The 16,322-nt window shown below is 40.6% G+C and overlaps 1 long non-coding RNA gene across 1 annotated transcript; it reads left to right on the top strand.

Moving 5' to 3' along the window:
- Window positions 1-200: 200 nt before the first annotated feature.
- On the top strand, window positions 201-9,070 carry LOC140197330 (uncharacterized). Its single transcript, XR_011885915.1, has 3 exons — window positions 201-282; window positions 4,697-5,155; window positions 8,569-9,070. It is a non-coding gene; the product is annotated as an uncharacterized lncRNA (long non-coding RNA).
- The last annotated feature ends 7,252 nt before the right edge of the window (window positions 9,071-16,322 follow it).

Here is a 16,322-nt window from a genome sequence, read left to right as displayed (position 1 = left end):
GCCATTATCTCTGTGTCTTAGAAACAGAATTTGTCACTGCCATTGTGCACAGGAAGGCAAAGGTTAAAGATTTAAAGATTATCTTTATTTGTCACATGTACATCAAAACATACAGTGAAATGCGTCACTTGTGACGTGGATGTACTGGGGGCAGACTGCAAGCTACATTATAAGTTATAAATTATCTTATTGTTCAATATTCATTTTCATTTTCATACCCAGCATGGATCGGAACTGAAGAAGCCTCTTGGATGAGTGGTAAAACATCTTCTTGACAACACAGTAAGTCCAGTTGCCTTGATTTACTACTGCTTGATATACAATGACCTGGATAACTGAGAGCCTTTATTGACATTTGAAAGAGTTATTCTTGAAACAGGCCACTGACAGCAATACGGAAAGATTACTTGATTTATTGAGCTCAGACCAATAACATTCTGTGTACGAGATATTCCCAGAATTAGTGTTCTTTTATTTTGTGGGCTAAGCAGTCGATTTAGTGCTAGAATCACATACGCACCACTGCCTGTGAGGAGTTTATCCCCTCTCCCCATGACCACGTGGGTTTCCTGCGTGTGTTTCAGTTTCCTCTCACATTCAAAGACGTACCAGTTGATTGGTCATTGTAAATTGTTCCGTGATTGGGTTAGGATTAAATCGGGGATAGCTGGGCGGCCGGCGCACCTCAAAGGGCCGGATGGACTGTTCCATACAATAACCTGCAAATGCAACCTCAAAATTGGTGAAAAAGCCAATCTGAAAAGTGACTCATGTGGTTTAAATTCTGAATCACGGGCAGCAACCTTACCAGCTCATTGCTGCTGCATCACCATCATTACACTGAACCCAGGAAATGAGTCAATCCGCAACACTTGACAGAAGCCCCAGCAGGACAGCGGAAAAGGCACTCATGCAGTTGAGAGAGAACTGAGGGAAGAAGGTGGATTGGTCCCAGGCCTCTCATGGCACTTCCCTATGAATCATAATGGTAAAGTACTGAGGAAAAATGATCGATTGATATTAATCATTATTCCAAAAATAAACATCAGAGGCAAAATATGATCTTGCAACTTCAATGATTCTGTGCTTGCTAATGCAATGTCAGGGTGTGTGAGGGGCCCATAGGGGTGTAAGAAGCTCCCACTGGACTTCTTCGCAGTGGTCTCCATAAATTAGTATGCTTCATTCTTCACAGCTATCTCCAAGCTTTTAGCACTCGAAATGTACTGTCGGCTTGCATTAGCAGCATTAACACTGATGGCAGCAGACTAAACCAATGATGTACAATTGCAGAGTGAGTAACCTTTCAAACTTACTGCATGTTTCTGTTGAATTCAGCACAAAAGGTATAAATGTGATTTTATTTATTTTTCACACACTTTCACTTAAGATAAAATTAAATTTTCTTCTCCTGGCAACGTAGTTCATTATTGGAAGACTAAGCGGTGACCAACAGAGCAGGCGGCAAGGACGATTATTGCTGGTACTGTTATGTTTTTCCAATGGATGTGGACTGCACCAGCACTCATTTACCCATCCCTAGTTACCCTTGAGGAGATGATGCTGAGTGGCCTTCTTGAACCACTTCAGGCCTTGACATAGGTGTAATGTTTTGTAACTTCAAACCACTTAACTAATTCAAAGGGAACTAATTCAAGGGAATCCAAAATCTAATTCTAACTTTGAGTTTACTTTAAGTGAAGTGCATGCATATCACATGGTATCGTGATGACGTATGTAGTTCACAGATTTATACATATAACTCATAATTAATTATTTAAACAAACAAGAATGCTTAGTCAAACAATATATATATATGCAAGGTTACTCAAATATTACTGAAATATTAAATACACAGCAGCAGGGTATACCCACAACACTGTTAGGAAGAAGTGTTTCAGGATTATGACTCAGCCACTGTGAAGGAACAGAGATATATTTTCACATCAGGATGCCGCTCAGCATCTCCTCCTCAAGGGCAACTATGGATGGGTAAAGCAAGGAGCGCAACTTCCATGCTGTAGTGTTCTCATGATTTTTCTGCCTTTGTCCTTCTAGCTGCTCGAGGTTGTGGGTTTAGCTCATGGGTTCTTAAACTTTTTTAACGTCATGGACCCCTTTGGCAGTCCAGTGAAGCTTTTGGACCCCTTCTCAGAATAATGTATTTAAATATATAAAATAAAATACAAAATAAACCAATTGTATTGAAATATAGTGATCAAAATATTTAAAAACACATTTGTGATATAGTAATATATACGGTTCTTTATTAACAAAGTAGTGGTAAGTGTGTTCTAAACGATATTTTGAGATATTTGTAATGACTACAATATGATACAAAAATCTCTGTGATTTCTATTGGTGATAAAGTTCCAGGTACTGCTAATACTACTGTGCTTTGTTGCCTACATTCATTATTGAAGGAAATGCTAAATAAAGATGTAATTCTTTTCCCATCCAAGTTCACCATCCCCCTGGACCCCCAAGGGGTCTGTGAGCCTCAGGTTAAGAACCCCTGGTCTAGATGGTGCTCTCTAAAAAGTCTTGAGCACAAGGAAGATGACATGACCATTGTTTTCCCCATACATAAACAAGATAATTTAATTACGTAAATGTTGGAGAATGGATTAGAGCACTGTGGCCTTAGAAGGTTTAATTCAAGGCAGGAATGTCACACTGTTCAAAATTTGAATTATTAATAGGTGTTTCAAATATAAACAAAATGGTACAGCAAAAACACCTCTCATTGGATCAGACTATACTTTTTAATTGTTCTGGGAGATTAACTATAGCAGGCAAGTGTAGTAGTGAGGAATACATTCTGTATGCCTCAAAGAGACAGACTTTGCAACCTAAAAAATCATCTGTGCCTTGATTTATTCAAAGGATGTGGATGTTGCTGGTAACGTCTGCATTTATCGTCCATCCCTGATTACCCCAGACCAGTTCAGAGCTGGTTAGTGTGTAGACAGTTCAGGTACATTGATGAAAATAATTCTTATTTTACATGTGCAGGATACTCTGGAAAGCAGGCCTGATCACTTGCATCATGTCTATATCTTTATTAATTAAATGTGCCATTGATTACTTGTATGTTTGTTGGGAAGTCATTTGTAAGTGAGGTTCACACATGCAGAGTTTTGAGGTAGAGAACATTGGTTGTTTACTGAACTCTATAAGAAAGAATATCTGTATGTTAGCTAAAAATGACACTTTAGTTATTGTGACACTGAAAAGCTTGATGTGGGTCCCCCGAGTACCATCGTACTTTCAGACGGGAATGAATTTAGAGTTTCAGAGTCACGGAGTACTACAGCATAGAAACAGGCCCTTTAGCCCATCTAGGCCCTGTGACCAAATCTTCCTTTTTCTTTTTAAATCTTTTTATTAATTTTTCCAAAGTTATAAACAAAATAACAATGTTGATACAAAGAGATTGGAATAATCTTATTGTTAATAAACATATACAGAAAAGATTTCAGATAACACAGGTATAATAGACTTCCAAACTCATGATGTAATTAATCACAGAGAAAAAAGAAATAAAAAGAAAAAAAATACAAAGAAAAACCCCCAAAAAAACAAAAAAAAGAACTAAATACTAAACCCAAAAAAGCAAATGGAACAAAACAAGGCGAGACCAATATCTTAAATCAAACACGTTCAGTAATGTTGTCAACTCCGCTCCACTATTCATATATTTTAAGTTAATAAGACGGATTCGGAAAGGTCAAAGCAAACCTTCCACCTAGTTCCATCTGACTGCAATCTGACCGCAATCTGACCATAGCCTTCCATATCCCCTCTCAACCATGTACCTATCAAAATGACCTTAAACGTTGCAATCAAATCTGCATCCACCACTTCTGCTGGCAGTTTGTTCCACACTCACTGAGTGAAGAAGATCCACCTCCAATTCCCTGAAATGTTTCATCTTTCACCCTAAACCCATGACCTCTAGTTCTAGTCTCACCCAACCTGAGGGGAAAAGAACTGTATGTATTCACCCATCTATGACCCTTATAATTTTGTATACCTCCATAAGATCTCCCCTCATCTTCTTGCACCCCAGAGAATAAAGTTCCAATATATTCAACCTTTCCTTATTACTCAGGCAGCCGAGTCTCAGCAATGTCCCTGTAACTTTCCTCTGCACTCTTTCAATCTTAATGATATCGCTCCTGTAGGTAGGTGACCAGAACTGCACACAATACTCCAAATTTGGCCTCAGCAACAATTTCGGGATCACTGTTTCTAACTGTTGGGGATATAGGCATTTAAGTGCTCAAATTGATGGGTCTAGATCAATGCAAGGGATTGGAGTGATGGGCCAGGGAGCATATGGATCTGAAGAAGAATGTCAGAATGCTCCTAGTACAGGATGTTACCGTTCTGGACCGATCTCCTTTCCCTAACTTTAACTCTTGTGTGGGTCTTATATCAGGGAAAGGAGATCAGATGAGAATGGCAACCAGCTGGATCTCCCCAACATAGCATTTGTGGAGATTTCATGGAATTCTTTTTCCTGACAATGGACTATGTTTGTATGACCATAGATCATGGAGGACCATTGACATTGAGTGGTAGGAAATTGAGTCAAATTAATTGGATTGGATTTATTTATTTCAAAGTTCAATGTAAATTTATTATCGAAGTATGTATAGCATATAAAACCATGAAATTATTTCTCTTGCAGGCACCCACAGGCAAATAAAGAAATTCAGTAGAATCCTTGAGAAACCATACATTACAAAGGCAGGGTCCCTGAAAAGGAATCTGCAAGTTGTGTAGTCAGTTCCGCACCGACATGAGTCTAGTCATCTGTGCTGGTCCAGGAGCCCAATGGTTGTAGGGTAACAACTCTTCCTGAACCTGGTGGCCTGGGGCCCAGGACCTCCTGTCCAATGGTAGTAGCAAGAAAAGAAGGAAACAGAACAAACACTGGCAGATCGGATGGGGTCAGGGGAGGATCATGGCTGGTATGGATTAGAAGGGCTGAACACCGGTTCATTTGCCGCTCTGAGGCCTCGATGCATTAATCTGGCTTGAAGTCCACCCCGCTCCTTCCTCTTCTGCCAATGGCCAATATTCGTCTGCTTCAAGGTGCTATACCTGAGTTCCTGATTGTCAAGTTTGCCAAATCCTTCAAGAGATCGTAAGTTCTCTAATTCATTTATCACATGTTCATTGAAATTTTCAGTGAAATACATCGCTTGTGTTAACAACAAACACGATCTGAGGGTGTGCTGGGGTCAGCCCACAAGCGTCGCCAAACATTCTGGCACCAACATATCATGCCCACATTGTCCAGCAGAACAACACACAGCCAGCATACAACAAGCAACAACAGCAAAACAAATGCCTTTCCCATCACCCACCCACTCACCCACACACTCACACACGCAGACAATCTTCCCACAAAATTAATCCCATTCCCACAACCCCCCTCCCCGCACCCCACACCCACACCCACACCCACACCGATAGATCTCCAACCCCAGGAGGACAGGCTGCCTCCAGGCCTCCAACCTGTGGGCTGTGGCCCCAGACTCGGGCCTAAAACCTCCAGACTTGCTGACATTTAGCGCACCAAGTCGGTGCCGCCAACTATCAAGTGTCTATTTATACCAATCCTGTTGGAATCCTATTTTACTCCTCTTAAGTTACCATCAATTCCCCAGAGTTTCTACAACTCAAAAACACACAGAGGGAAATATACAGTAACCAGATAACCTACCACAGCTTTGAGTTACAGACAAAAATTGGAATACCTTGAGGAAGTCCACACAGTCACAGGGAGAATTCACAAGCTCCACTCAGACAGCACTGCAAGTAACAGGGGCTATGAGGCAGAAGTTCTACTAGCTACATCACTGTGCTACCCACAATTATGTATTTCAAGAAATATGAAAAAGGAAGGGGAAGACATCAACAAAAGATGCAAAAGCAAAGTGATGAATGGAGAATCATTGTCAATACAATTTATGCAACAGAAGTAAATCTACTATGATTTTTTGCCTCAATCAACCTTTTTCAACACCAATTTCCAGACCTCATCCAAGTTGAATAAAATATCTCCTCCATCTCCACTCTAATCTTTCTACTAATTAAGTGACCTTAATATCTACCCAATGGGCTTGTGAATGTCTTGTTAAGGGAAATATACATGCTTAGTTCACTCTGCCTTCACTCTACTCATTATAATTTAATACTGTCCATTTAAATCTCTGCTCGACTTCTTTTCTTCCAGATACAATGGATTTTGATTAATTGGTCCAACAGTTAATCAGGCCAACCACTTATTAGGGACAACTCTAAAAGAGCAAAAACTAATCGATTCCCTTTGTTTATTTAGAACACTATGCCACTTAATTGGGTCAGGTGACTGTTGTCCAGCAGTTTCTAACTTGCATCAGTCACGTAACTTGTGTGGCTATTAGACACTACACTGTGCTTAAAGCAAATAGTTTTTAAATAGCTCAGTTTCATGTGCTTATGTTCAAAAATCAATGATTTTTGTCGCTGATTGTTGCCGAGAAATAAGCAGTAAGACAATTCAGAATTGTTTTGCTCATTGCAGTTTCAATCATTCAGGCTTGGAGATGCCAGAAATGGCCAGGAGTGAAAAGAAAACAATTTCACTACTTCAACAAGCTAGGAACTATGAAGAATTTGAAGGTATTGACAATCATCTTGAGTCTTACAGTGAAAATAAAGATTTAGAGGATGCAATTGGCGAAAACTATATGAAAACATTCTATTATCTACACTAGGCATCTGTGCTGATTTGGTTCATTTACAGTCAAAAACAAACACAGCAGTGTACACTGGATGAATTCCTCTGTTGATAACTATTAGGAACTAATACCCAGTTTTATAGTTGGTCTGTCTCGAAGGAAAATGGGTGATGATGATCATCATCACAGGCCTAGGCAGAAGGTATGGAAGTCCGGAGATGCCCAGTTGTCAAGTTACCCCTCTTGGCCTCACCAGTATAGTCCAAAGGAAAGCTTATGAAGTGAGGCTGCAGGAGCTGCCAGTAGGATGTTCAATGATGTCCAGCCGCCTTAGGGGTCCCACTCTGAATTTGCTATCTAGGTAGCCTTCATCTCTCCCAAAGCTGCCCATAAGGCAGTGGGGCTATTTACCCACAGCTGGGGATCTGGTTCACAAGCACCAGGACGTGTCCACACACTGGTGGAACTGCATACTACACATGTAGGGACCAGACCTCCTCCCCATTCTCTGTAGTTCAGTCTGAGTCCGAAAGGAGTTCAGGTTCCATGTGTCGCCAGCGAGGAGGTTCCATGTGTTGCTGCTGGAAAGGCTATGAACTGGAAGGGAGAGACTTACACATTCAGCTCTCCTTTTCACAAGACTACTAGCCAGTGTTGGAAGCTGAAAGTGAGAGCAATAAGCACTACCCATTACACTACCACACTAGACGCTTCACAACGACCATTTTGACACCCCAGTTTTATAGTAGTGTAGTAGTATTGATAGTATTCTAATTTGTTCTGTATTTCAGTTAAATACATCATTTGTTGCCCAGTTAAATGGTAGTTTGTCTTTTTTTATACCTTTTAAACTATTTCCATGAAACCTCAGCTAAGTGGAGCAGCCGCTTCAGATGGGCCAAAATATCCTGGCCCTGATGTGTTGCAGTTAACCGGAATCCACTGTATACGAACCACAGCTTCCCAATCTTTTCTCCATTCCTGGCAATGTTCTCACAAACCTCCTCCATGCATTTGAAGAACTTACTACTTTGTTACAAAATTTGTTTGGCTCTGACTTCACATTCATTGTGTCTGGGTTTTGGGATCAAAGAGAATCAACCCTCTGAGCTGAAACATTTAGTCCATCTTCTGGCAGAGAGATTATATTGGAAAGTCTATAAACAATATGTGGAGTGGCCAATGTTACTTAAATCCTGGTGAGGTTTCTCATGCATTAAACAGAACTCCACTTAAAACACGCTCAGTATTCCACAGCTATGATCTTAAAATTCAATTGTATAGGAAAAAATAATCACTGCGCATTTAAATTCCGTCCAGCCATGCACCATCATTTCCATTTAAAATGCTACATAATAAAAGATGACGTTTGTTATACATAAAACTTACTGTTTAGTATTATCCATTCTCCATGCATCCAAACCTATTATGTATCCAGTGTAAGGTGACCTTGACATCCGTACAGGCTGAATTGTTCGAACATTACTGACACTTATATACCAGTCTGTTTCTTATCTTGTCTTAATGCATACAGTATAGTTTGTACTGAGACTAAAGTTGGCTCTCTTCATTTTATTAATGCACCCTGGCCAAGTGTTGAATCTGTGCTACTATTACTTACTTGTGATATCAAACAGTATGCTTTCAAAGTAGGGCTCAAATCATAAACCTGATAAATCTGGCTGTCTCATTCCTTTGGTGGGCCCTTTTCTTATAGCCGTGAATATTTTAATCAAAATGTGGCAAGTTCTGTTCATTTCAAAGTTCAAAATTTATTATTCCAAGTACATTCATGTCACCATATACAACCGTGAGATTCATCTTCTTGCAGCCATTCACTGTAAGTACAAGAATCACAATAGAACCAAGATTGCACCCAACAGGATGGACAAATAACCAACGTGCAAAAGACAACAAACTGAAAATACAGAAAGAAAAAGAAACATCAATAATTAGAAGAAAATAAATAATGTTGAGAACTTGAGAAGAAGCGTCCCTGAGTGTGGGCCCAAAGGCTGAACGGACTACCGCATCATTAATAACTTGCCTTTTATGTAGAAATCCATCCTGTGATAATATACTGTGTCCTGTTATCAGCCAAAAGTGGTTTTCCAGTCAAAAGACAAGCTATTCAAATGGGTCGGCATCAAGGGTTTCTAGAATAGTCTAAGGAGAAGAGGGAAGTAGAGGGAGACAGTTTGCTACTCAAAGAGCAGCCGAAGATTTGGATTATTATTCCAGAGACACTAATCCAACTGTGTCAGATGGGGAACTCAAATTCAAATAACTAACTTATTCTAAAAGTAACAAAATGTAATGTAACCATGGAAATAGCAGATTGTCATTAAAAAAAAACTTGCAAGTTCACCAATGTCCTCCGGAAAATGAAATCTGCTTTCCTTGCTGATCTGTTAGTGAATCATGACCCACCAACATGGTTTGCTTTTAGTCCAGGAACCATTAAGGATAAAGGCAGAATACAGGGTTAATGGCAGGATTTTTAGCTGTGTGGAGAGGGATTTTTGAGTTCACGTCCATAGATCCCTCAAAGTCACCATGCAAGTTCATAGGGTTGTTAATATGGCGTAAGTATATTGGCCTTCAGACATTGAGTCAAGAACCCTGAAGTTATGTTGCAGCTCTATAAAACCCTGGGTAGACCACACATGGAGTATTGAGTTGAGCTCTACTCCATTACAGAAGGATGTGGAAGCTTTAGAGAGGGTGCAGGGAAGATTTACCAGGATGCTGCCTGGACTAAAGAGAAACTCTTATGAGAAAGTGTTGAGTGAGCTGGGGCTTTTCTCTTTGGAGAGAAGAGACTGAGAAGTGGCTTAACACAGGTGAACAAGATGATAAAAGGCTTAGATCAAGAGGACATCCAGAGACTTCTTCTATGTTCTATGTTCTATATACTTTATTCTATGTTCTATAGACGTTTTTCTGTAGTCTGTAGCATCCACATTTGATAAATGAATTTCAAAGAATGTTCAAGAATATGATTCCTAAGACACAATCGACAACAGAGTAAGGAAATGCGAAGCAATTCATAAAAGGCTATAGTCAGAACAATGGGGTGTTTATGGGGCAAGTGGAGATAGGAGAGATAGGGAGGAGCAAGAACAGAGCACAGGTCAAATACACAGATGAAAATTTACATTGAAGATATTGGTAAGAACACGCTAAAAGAAGTCAGAATGAATTGGAGTAATGAATGAGTGACTGCTCTGCTGGAGAGGCAAGAGAGTTTCAATCAGCTGACTGTCTGAATGTGCATTAGGATAGTGAGCTCTGGAGTTGGAAGAGATCTCAATGAAGATTTCAGCTGTACATGGGTTAAAACATTTGTTGATATTGAGGTGGAATTAAACGATTTTTATGATATAGGTGAATGGATATGGAGAAGTAGCTTGGGCTGGAGTCATTTGTAAAGATCATAAGACATAAACCATGGGAGCAGATTAGGCCATTTGGGCATTGAGCCTGATCTGCCATTCCATCATCGATGATTTATAATCCCTGTCAACCCCATTCTTCTACTTTCTCCCCATAACTTTTGACATCCCTACTAATCAAGAACCTACCAACCTCCACTTTAAATACACCCAATATCTTGGCCTCCACAGCCAGCTTGGCAATGAATTCCCCAGATTCACCACCCTTTGGCTAAAGAAATTCCCCCTCATCTCCATTTGGGGACATCAATAATGGCCACCAATACAGTGCAGACTGGCCTACCAAAGCAAAGCAGGCACTCGGAAGGATTAGTTTACTGCAATCAAGTTTTGTGCCTTCAAAAGATCCTTGAGTGAGCCTCCCATTATGGGATCCAGAGGCTTCCAGGACTGGAACTATGACAGAGTCCCAACTGAGAATGAAACTTCAATAGGTTCTGCAAGGTATAGTCAATCACACCACCAGTGTTCTGTATAGAAGCCCAGTCACAAGTCAATCCTTCTGTTCTTCAGTGAACATTTTTAAAGAATGGATCCTAGAAGGAAGGAGAGGTCACTGGAAGTTTATCCAACATTCTGCTGAATGCTGAATGGCTCTGATATTTGCTGAAAGGGGACAAGTTTTGAAGTGAAAGAACTCACCTTTATGGCTTTATCAAGCCAACACTTTAATGCATTTAGCCTTTTTCTATTGAACTTGTAAGGAGAATTCATTTCAGTGGAGAGCACAGGGCAACATCAGTCTTGTGTAATTGAATTTGAGCCAAGATCCAGGATTTAAAACTCCATCTCTACAAGGAAACCGCAGTGGCTTTAATTAATATACCCAGAGAGATGAAGATAACAGTGTTGGCATAATTATAGCTCCAGGAAGAAGCACCAATTTTTCAAATTAGCACACATGGGAGAGATGATTCCTTGTCATTTATGCAGCCAATGTAGATCTCCCTCAGGAGTAGGTAGGAACATTATTAGGTGCTCTGAAACTGACTGAAGGTGACAATGGCATCATGCTTGCTTAATGTTACTACAGCAGGGTGCTTCTGCATGGCAATAGCTGAAAACCTTTATCACCTTAGCCTTTTGGATGAGACAGTAAATTACCAAGATCCAACCTCACTCTTGGGACACATAAAAGATCCATGATCTTATTTTTTTTAAAAAAGCCAAGGAGTTCTCCTCAAATCCTAGCTAATATTTATTCAACTTCTTAGATACACCCTTAAGGCAGAGGAAGTCCCTGGTTCCACTTGAGTTTGGTGGGAGATTCTGGTCAGGTGCTTGAGGGGTAGTTTGGCAGTGTCTGCATTCCTTCCATCACTTACACTGGGCTTCTGTGGGTTCCTAATGAAAAGGTTTGAGATTTGCAGCACCATCCCAAATGTCCTTCCTCCATTTTGAAGTCATGTACCAGCAATTCCAATAAGTTGCTCTCCTTCAACCATTTGAGATCATACTTGTAACATGCATGGCAGCGATGAGAAGAGGACATGTTCCGTCACCCAGGACATTTTTTTTTATTTTAACCATCAAGGGGGAGATACAGGAGCCTGAGGGCACACAATATTTTAGGAACAGCTACTTCCCCTCCACCATCAGATTTCAGAATGGCCAAGGCCACACTCAGGGTGGAGGAGCAACACCTTATATTCCATCTGGATAACCTCCAACCTGATGGTATGAACAATTTCTCCTTCTGGTAAAAAAAAACATTCCCTCCCCCTCCCCTCTATTTCTATTTCCCATTCTGGCCTGGTACCTCTTCTCATCTGCCTATCACCTCCCCTGGATCCCTTCCTCCTTTCCGTTCTCCTGTGGTGCACTCTCCTCTCCTGTCAGATTTTGTCTTCTCCAAATCTTTACCTTTCCCACCCATATTTTTCTACCTGCACTTTAGCACTGTTTTTTTTTTGCATTTTTTTTGTACCACAGACACTTTTATGTTCGGAATGATCTGTCTGGGTGGTATGCAAAACAAATTTTTTCAGTACGCATGATAAGAATAAACCAAATGCCATTTACCATCACAGCAGTGTCTACAGTATTTCTTCACTGCCCTTGAAGTGACCCCAAAAGTAATGTGAATTGTAGTGTCTGCATTTCAATATCTCTTTCTTTCTATCTGTTGAGAAATTGTGAGGAAAAAACATACTTGTTAAAGTCAAAGTCAAATTTGAGTTGCCATATCTACAAGGATGTTGCCAGGACCGGAGGACCTAAGTTTTAGGTGCAGAAGGATGAGAGAGGGCAGCTTAAAAGGTTTGTCCTGGACCAGATGGACTGAAGAGCCTGTAAATGTACCGTACTTTTCTATCACTCTATGACCCCATGTATACACAGGCACAATGATTCTATTTTGCAGCCACAGCATCACAGACACACAGTATCACTTACACAACTTTCACAAAAAAATCATAGAGTATACACAACTAGACAAGATACAACATAATTAGACCAAATAAAGCAAAGGCCATTTCTGTGCAAAGTGATCAAAGTAGTTCTTGTCCACTGTTAAATTTCCGCCTTTGTGCACCTCCCAGCATGAATTACGGGTGCTGAAGGGGAGCAGCAACAAAGGCTGGATTCATCACTCCCAGCACTTGGTGCCGGGGCTGATTGTGGTACATACACAATGCATTTGAGACGGCTGCAGGCCATGAATTTGATCTGTCTATCTTTTACAAAATCTTTAGGTCCTGGTCCTCAGTACATTAACAGTGTTTGTTCTGAAAAGCTGAAGGAATCATTTGGACACACTTGACAAGCAATTTCACAGTTTATTTTTTAGTATAAGCGGCTTGACTAGAAGTGCCATTGGGAGTGAATAAGCTCCTAAACCAAATGGATAGAGTTATTGTCAGCCTTCCCAATGCAAATGCAAGTACTTTGTGATTGTTGTGGTTATTAATAACAAAAATAATTTATATTTACTGTATTTATTATTCCTTACATTGAGTGCATTTGAATAGCTTCACTAATATGATGGATAGAAAGCAGGTGGATAGGAATTGGTTGAATGAAGAAAGGAGGCCTAACTTGAAAGATATTTAGAGGCATAGAAAAGTACAGCACAGAAAAAGGCCCTTCAGCCCTTCTAGTCCATGCTGAACCATTTAAACTGCCTATTCTCATCGACCTGCACCAGAACCATAGTCCTCTGTATCCCTACTATCCACGTAACGATCCAAACTTCTCTTAAATTTTGAAATTGAGCTCGCATGCACCACTTGCGCTGGCAGCTTGATCCACACTCTCATGGCCCTCTAAGGGGAAACTTCTACGCTTATGTTCCTCTTAAACTTTTCGCCTTTCATCTTTAACCCATGACCTCTAACTGTAATCCCACCCAACTTCAGTGGAAAAAGCCTACTTCCAGTTATCCTATCTATACCCCTCATAATTTTGTATGCCTCTATCAAATCTCCTCTCAGTCTTCTATATTCCAAGGAATAAAGTCCTAACCTATTCAATCTTTCCATATAATTCAGGTCTTCAAGACCCAACAACATTCTTGTAAGTTTTCTCTGTACTCTTTCAACCTTATTTATATCTTTCCTGTACGTAGGTGATTAAAATTGCAGCCAATACTCAAAATTAGGACTACTTCTGGAATCTATTCCACACTTACCCTGATTTCATGTCAAAACCTCCATAGACACTACAAATAACATAGGGGGCCATTTTTCTGAAGCCTTTCAACCAATCTATCCCTGTAGCAATGGACTACAGATCAGGTAATGCCCCTATTTAGAAAGTTTTAGAGGTGGGAGGAAGGTCACAAAGCAGGGTTGTTCTGGAAGATTTTGCTTAGGCGCCATGGTAGTGTAGCAGTTAGCTCGATGCTATTACAGCTCAGGACATCAGAGTTCAGAGTTCAATCCCAGCATCCTCTGCAAGGAGTCTCTGTGGAATGTATGTTTTTTTTCCTGGTTCTCTGGTTTTCTCCCACAGTCCAAAAACACATCAGATAGGTTAATTGGTCATTATAAATTGCCCCCAGGATTAGGTTATAATTAAATCAGGGTTGCTGGGCGGCATGACTCAAAGGGCCAGAAGGCTTATTCTGCATTGTATCTCTAAATAAAATAAATGAACTTTACAGACTTAGATTTGGATATTGACTTGGGAACAAACTTTGGTTGGGCAGACTCCATTGAGGAAAATGGGTCAGGTAAGATCCTAACTCATTGCAGATCTTCCACTCTACTTAATTGGTGGAAAATACGCCAACCCCAATTTGTAAGTATACAGTCCCCATTTGTATTTTCTCTGAAGGACAGAGATAGTTAATTACACCCAAGCATAAGAGGGAAAATTGATCTGCTTTAGGGGTAAATCAATGGAAACGAAGGAATAGTATTGTGAACTAAAGGATAATTACAGGGTATAATTTCTCATCAAGAAATTATGGAAGCAAAGACAAACAGGACCTTCAAAAGGGAATTGGATCAGCATTTGCTTACAGGACCATAGAGAGAATAAGATGGAATATTTGCTCTACAATGGATCAGCATAAACTCTATGGGCTGACAAACCACATACAGTACCATTACAAATCCGGGCCTCTGTACCTTCATTTGCAAATGGATCCTCGACTTCCTTATTGGGAGACCACAGTCAGAATGATTAGTGATAACATCTCCTTCTCACTGACCTTCAACACAGACACACCTCAATGTGTCGTTATCACACTGCTCTACTCTCTCCACATTCATGACTGTACAGCTCAAAAAACATCTATAAATGCGACAGATGACACCATTGCTGTTGGTAAGATCTCAGACAGTGACAAGGAGGAGTACAGGAGCAAAATAGGTTGCTGGTTGAGTGGTGTTACAAGAAGTGCCCCATATCCCTCTAAACCCCTGCTACCCATCTACTTATTCAAATGTCTTTTATACTTTTTTATTGCGGCTGTCTCAACCACTTTCACTGGCAGCTCATTCCACATATGCACCACACCCTGCATGAAGAAATTGCCTCTGATGTCCCTTTTGAATCTTTCACCCCTCAACTTAAACCTATGGCGATACGTACAATTTACTGCAGGAGCTTAGCAGGACAGGCAGCATCTATGGATGGGAATAAACAGTCAATGTTTCAGGCCAAGACCCTTCATCAGGACCTTAAACCGATCCTTTCTAGCTTTTAGTAACCCCTCCCTCGGAAAAGAAAATGTGCATTCACCCAGTCTCTACCCCTCATGATTTTACACACCTCTATTAGGTCACCCCTCAATTTCCTTCATCCCAAGGAATAAAGACCTCGCCTGCTTGCCCTCTCCCTACAACTCAGGCCTTCAAGTCCTAGCAGAATCCTCCTGAATCTTCTTTCCAGTTTGAAGATGTTTTTCCTATCTTGTCTTTCTTGCAGTTGCATGCACGCATGAACCAGCTGAGTTTATTGGGCAAACTAAAACTGTACACAGTACTCCAGATACACAGAGGCCAGAAGGCTAGTATCTGCAAGCAATGTCTTTAATAACTGAGAGTATTCAAATTTGAAAGGGAAGGAGTGATTTCTGTGCTGAACCATTGCTATAGTGAGATGTGGATCAATGAAATGAATTGTGCAAAACAACCTTGAAAAAGCTTATACACAAAGCATTGGTATTGGTTTATCATCAGCAGTGAAAAGTTTGTCCTGCAGTCTGTCCCTACAGATCAAATCATTACACAGTGCAATGAGGTAGAACGAAGTAATCAATAACCGTGCAGAATGAAGTGCAAAAAGTAACTGAAAAATCCAGTGCATGTAAATGATAAAGTGCAAGATCATAACAAAGTAGACTGTGAGGCCAAGAGCCCATCTTATCACATATGAGTCTACAACAGCAGGATCAAAGCTGTCCTTGAGCCTGGTGGTACGTGTTTTTAGCGTTTTGTCGAGGGAAGAAGAGAGAATGTCTGGGTTGGGTGGTATCTTTGATTATGTTGGCTGCTTTACTGAGGCAGCGAGGAGTATAGACGGAGTCTATAGAGGGGAGGCTGGTTCCTGTAACGTACTGAGCTGTGTCCACAACTCTGCAGTTTCTTGCGGTCACATGTGAGCATGTGCACCACGAGGTTGGTCTCAAACGGGGTAACAGCTGAGTTTACTGGTTGGCTTGCCTCATAAATACCAATGAATG

This window comes from Mobula birostris, chromosome 5, assembly GCF_030028105.1.
Source record: "Mobula birostris isolate sMobBir1 chromosome 5, sMobBir1.hap1, whole genome shotgun sequence".
Taxonomy (NCBI): Eukaryota; Metazoa; Chordata; class Chondrichthyes; order Myliobatiformes; family Myliobatidae; genus Mobula; species Mobula birostris.
The sequence above is the reverse complement of the archived record's forward strand: the minus strand, read 5'-3'. Positions and strand labels throughout refer to the sequence as shown.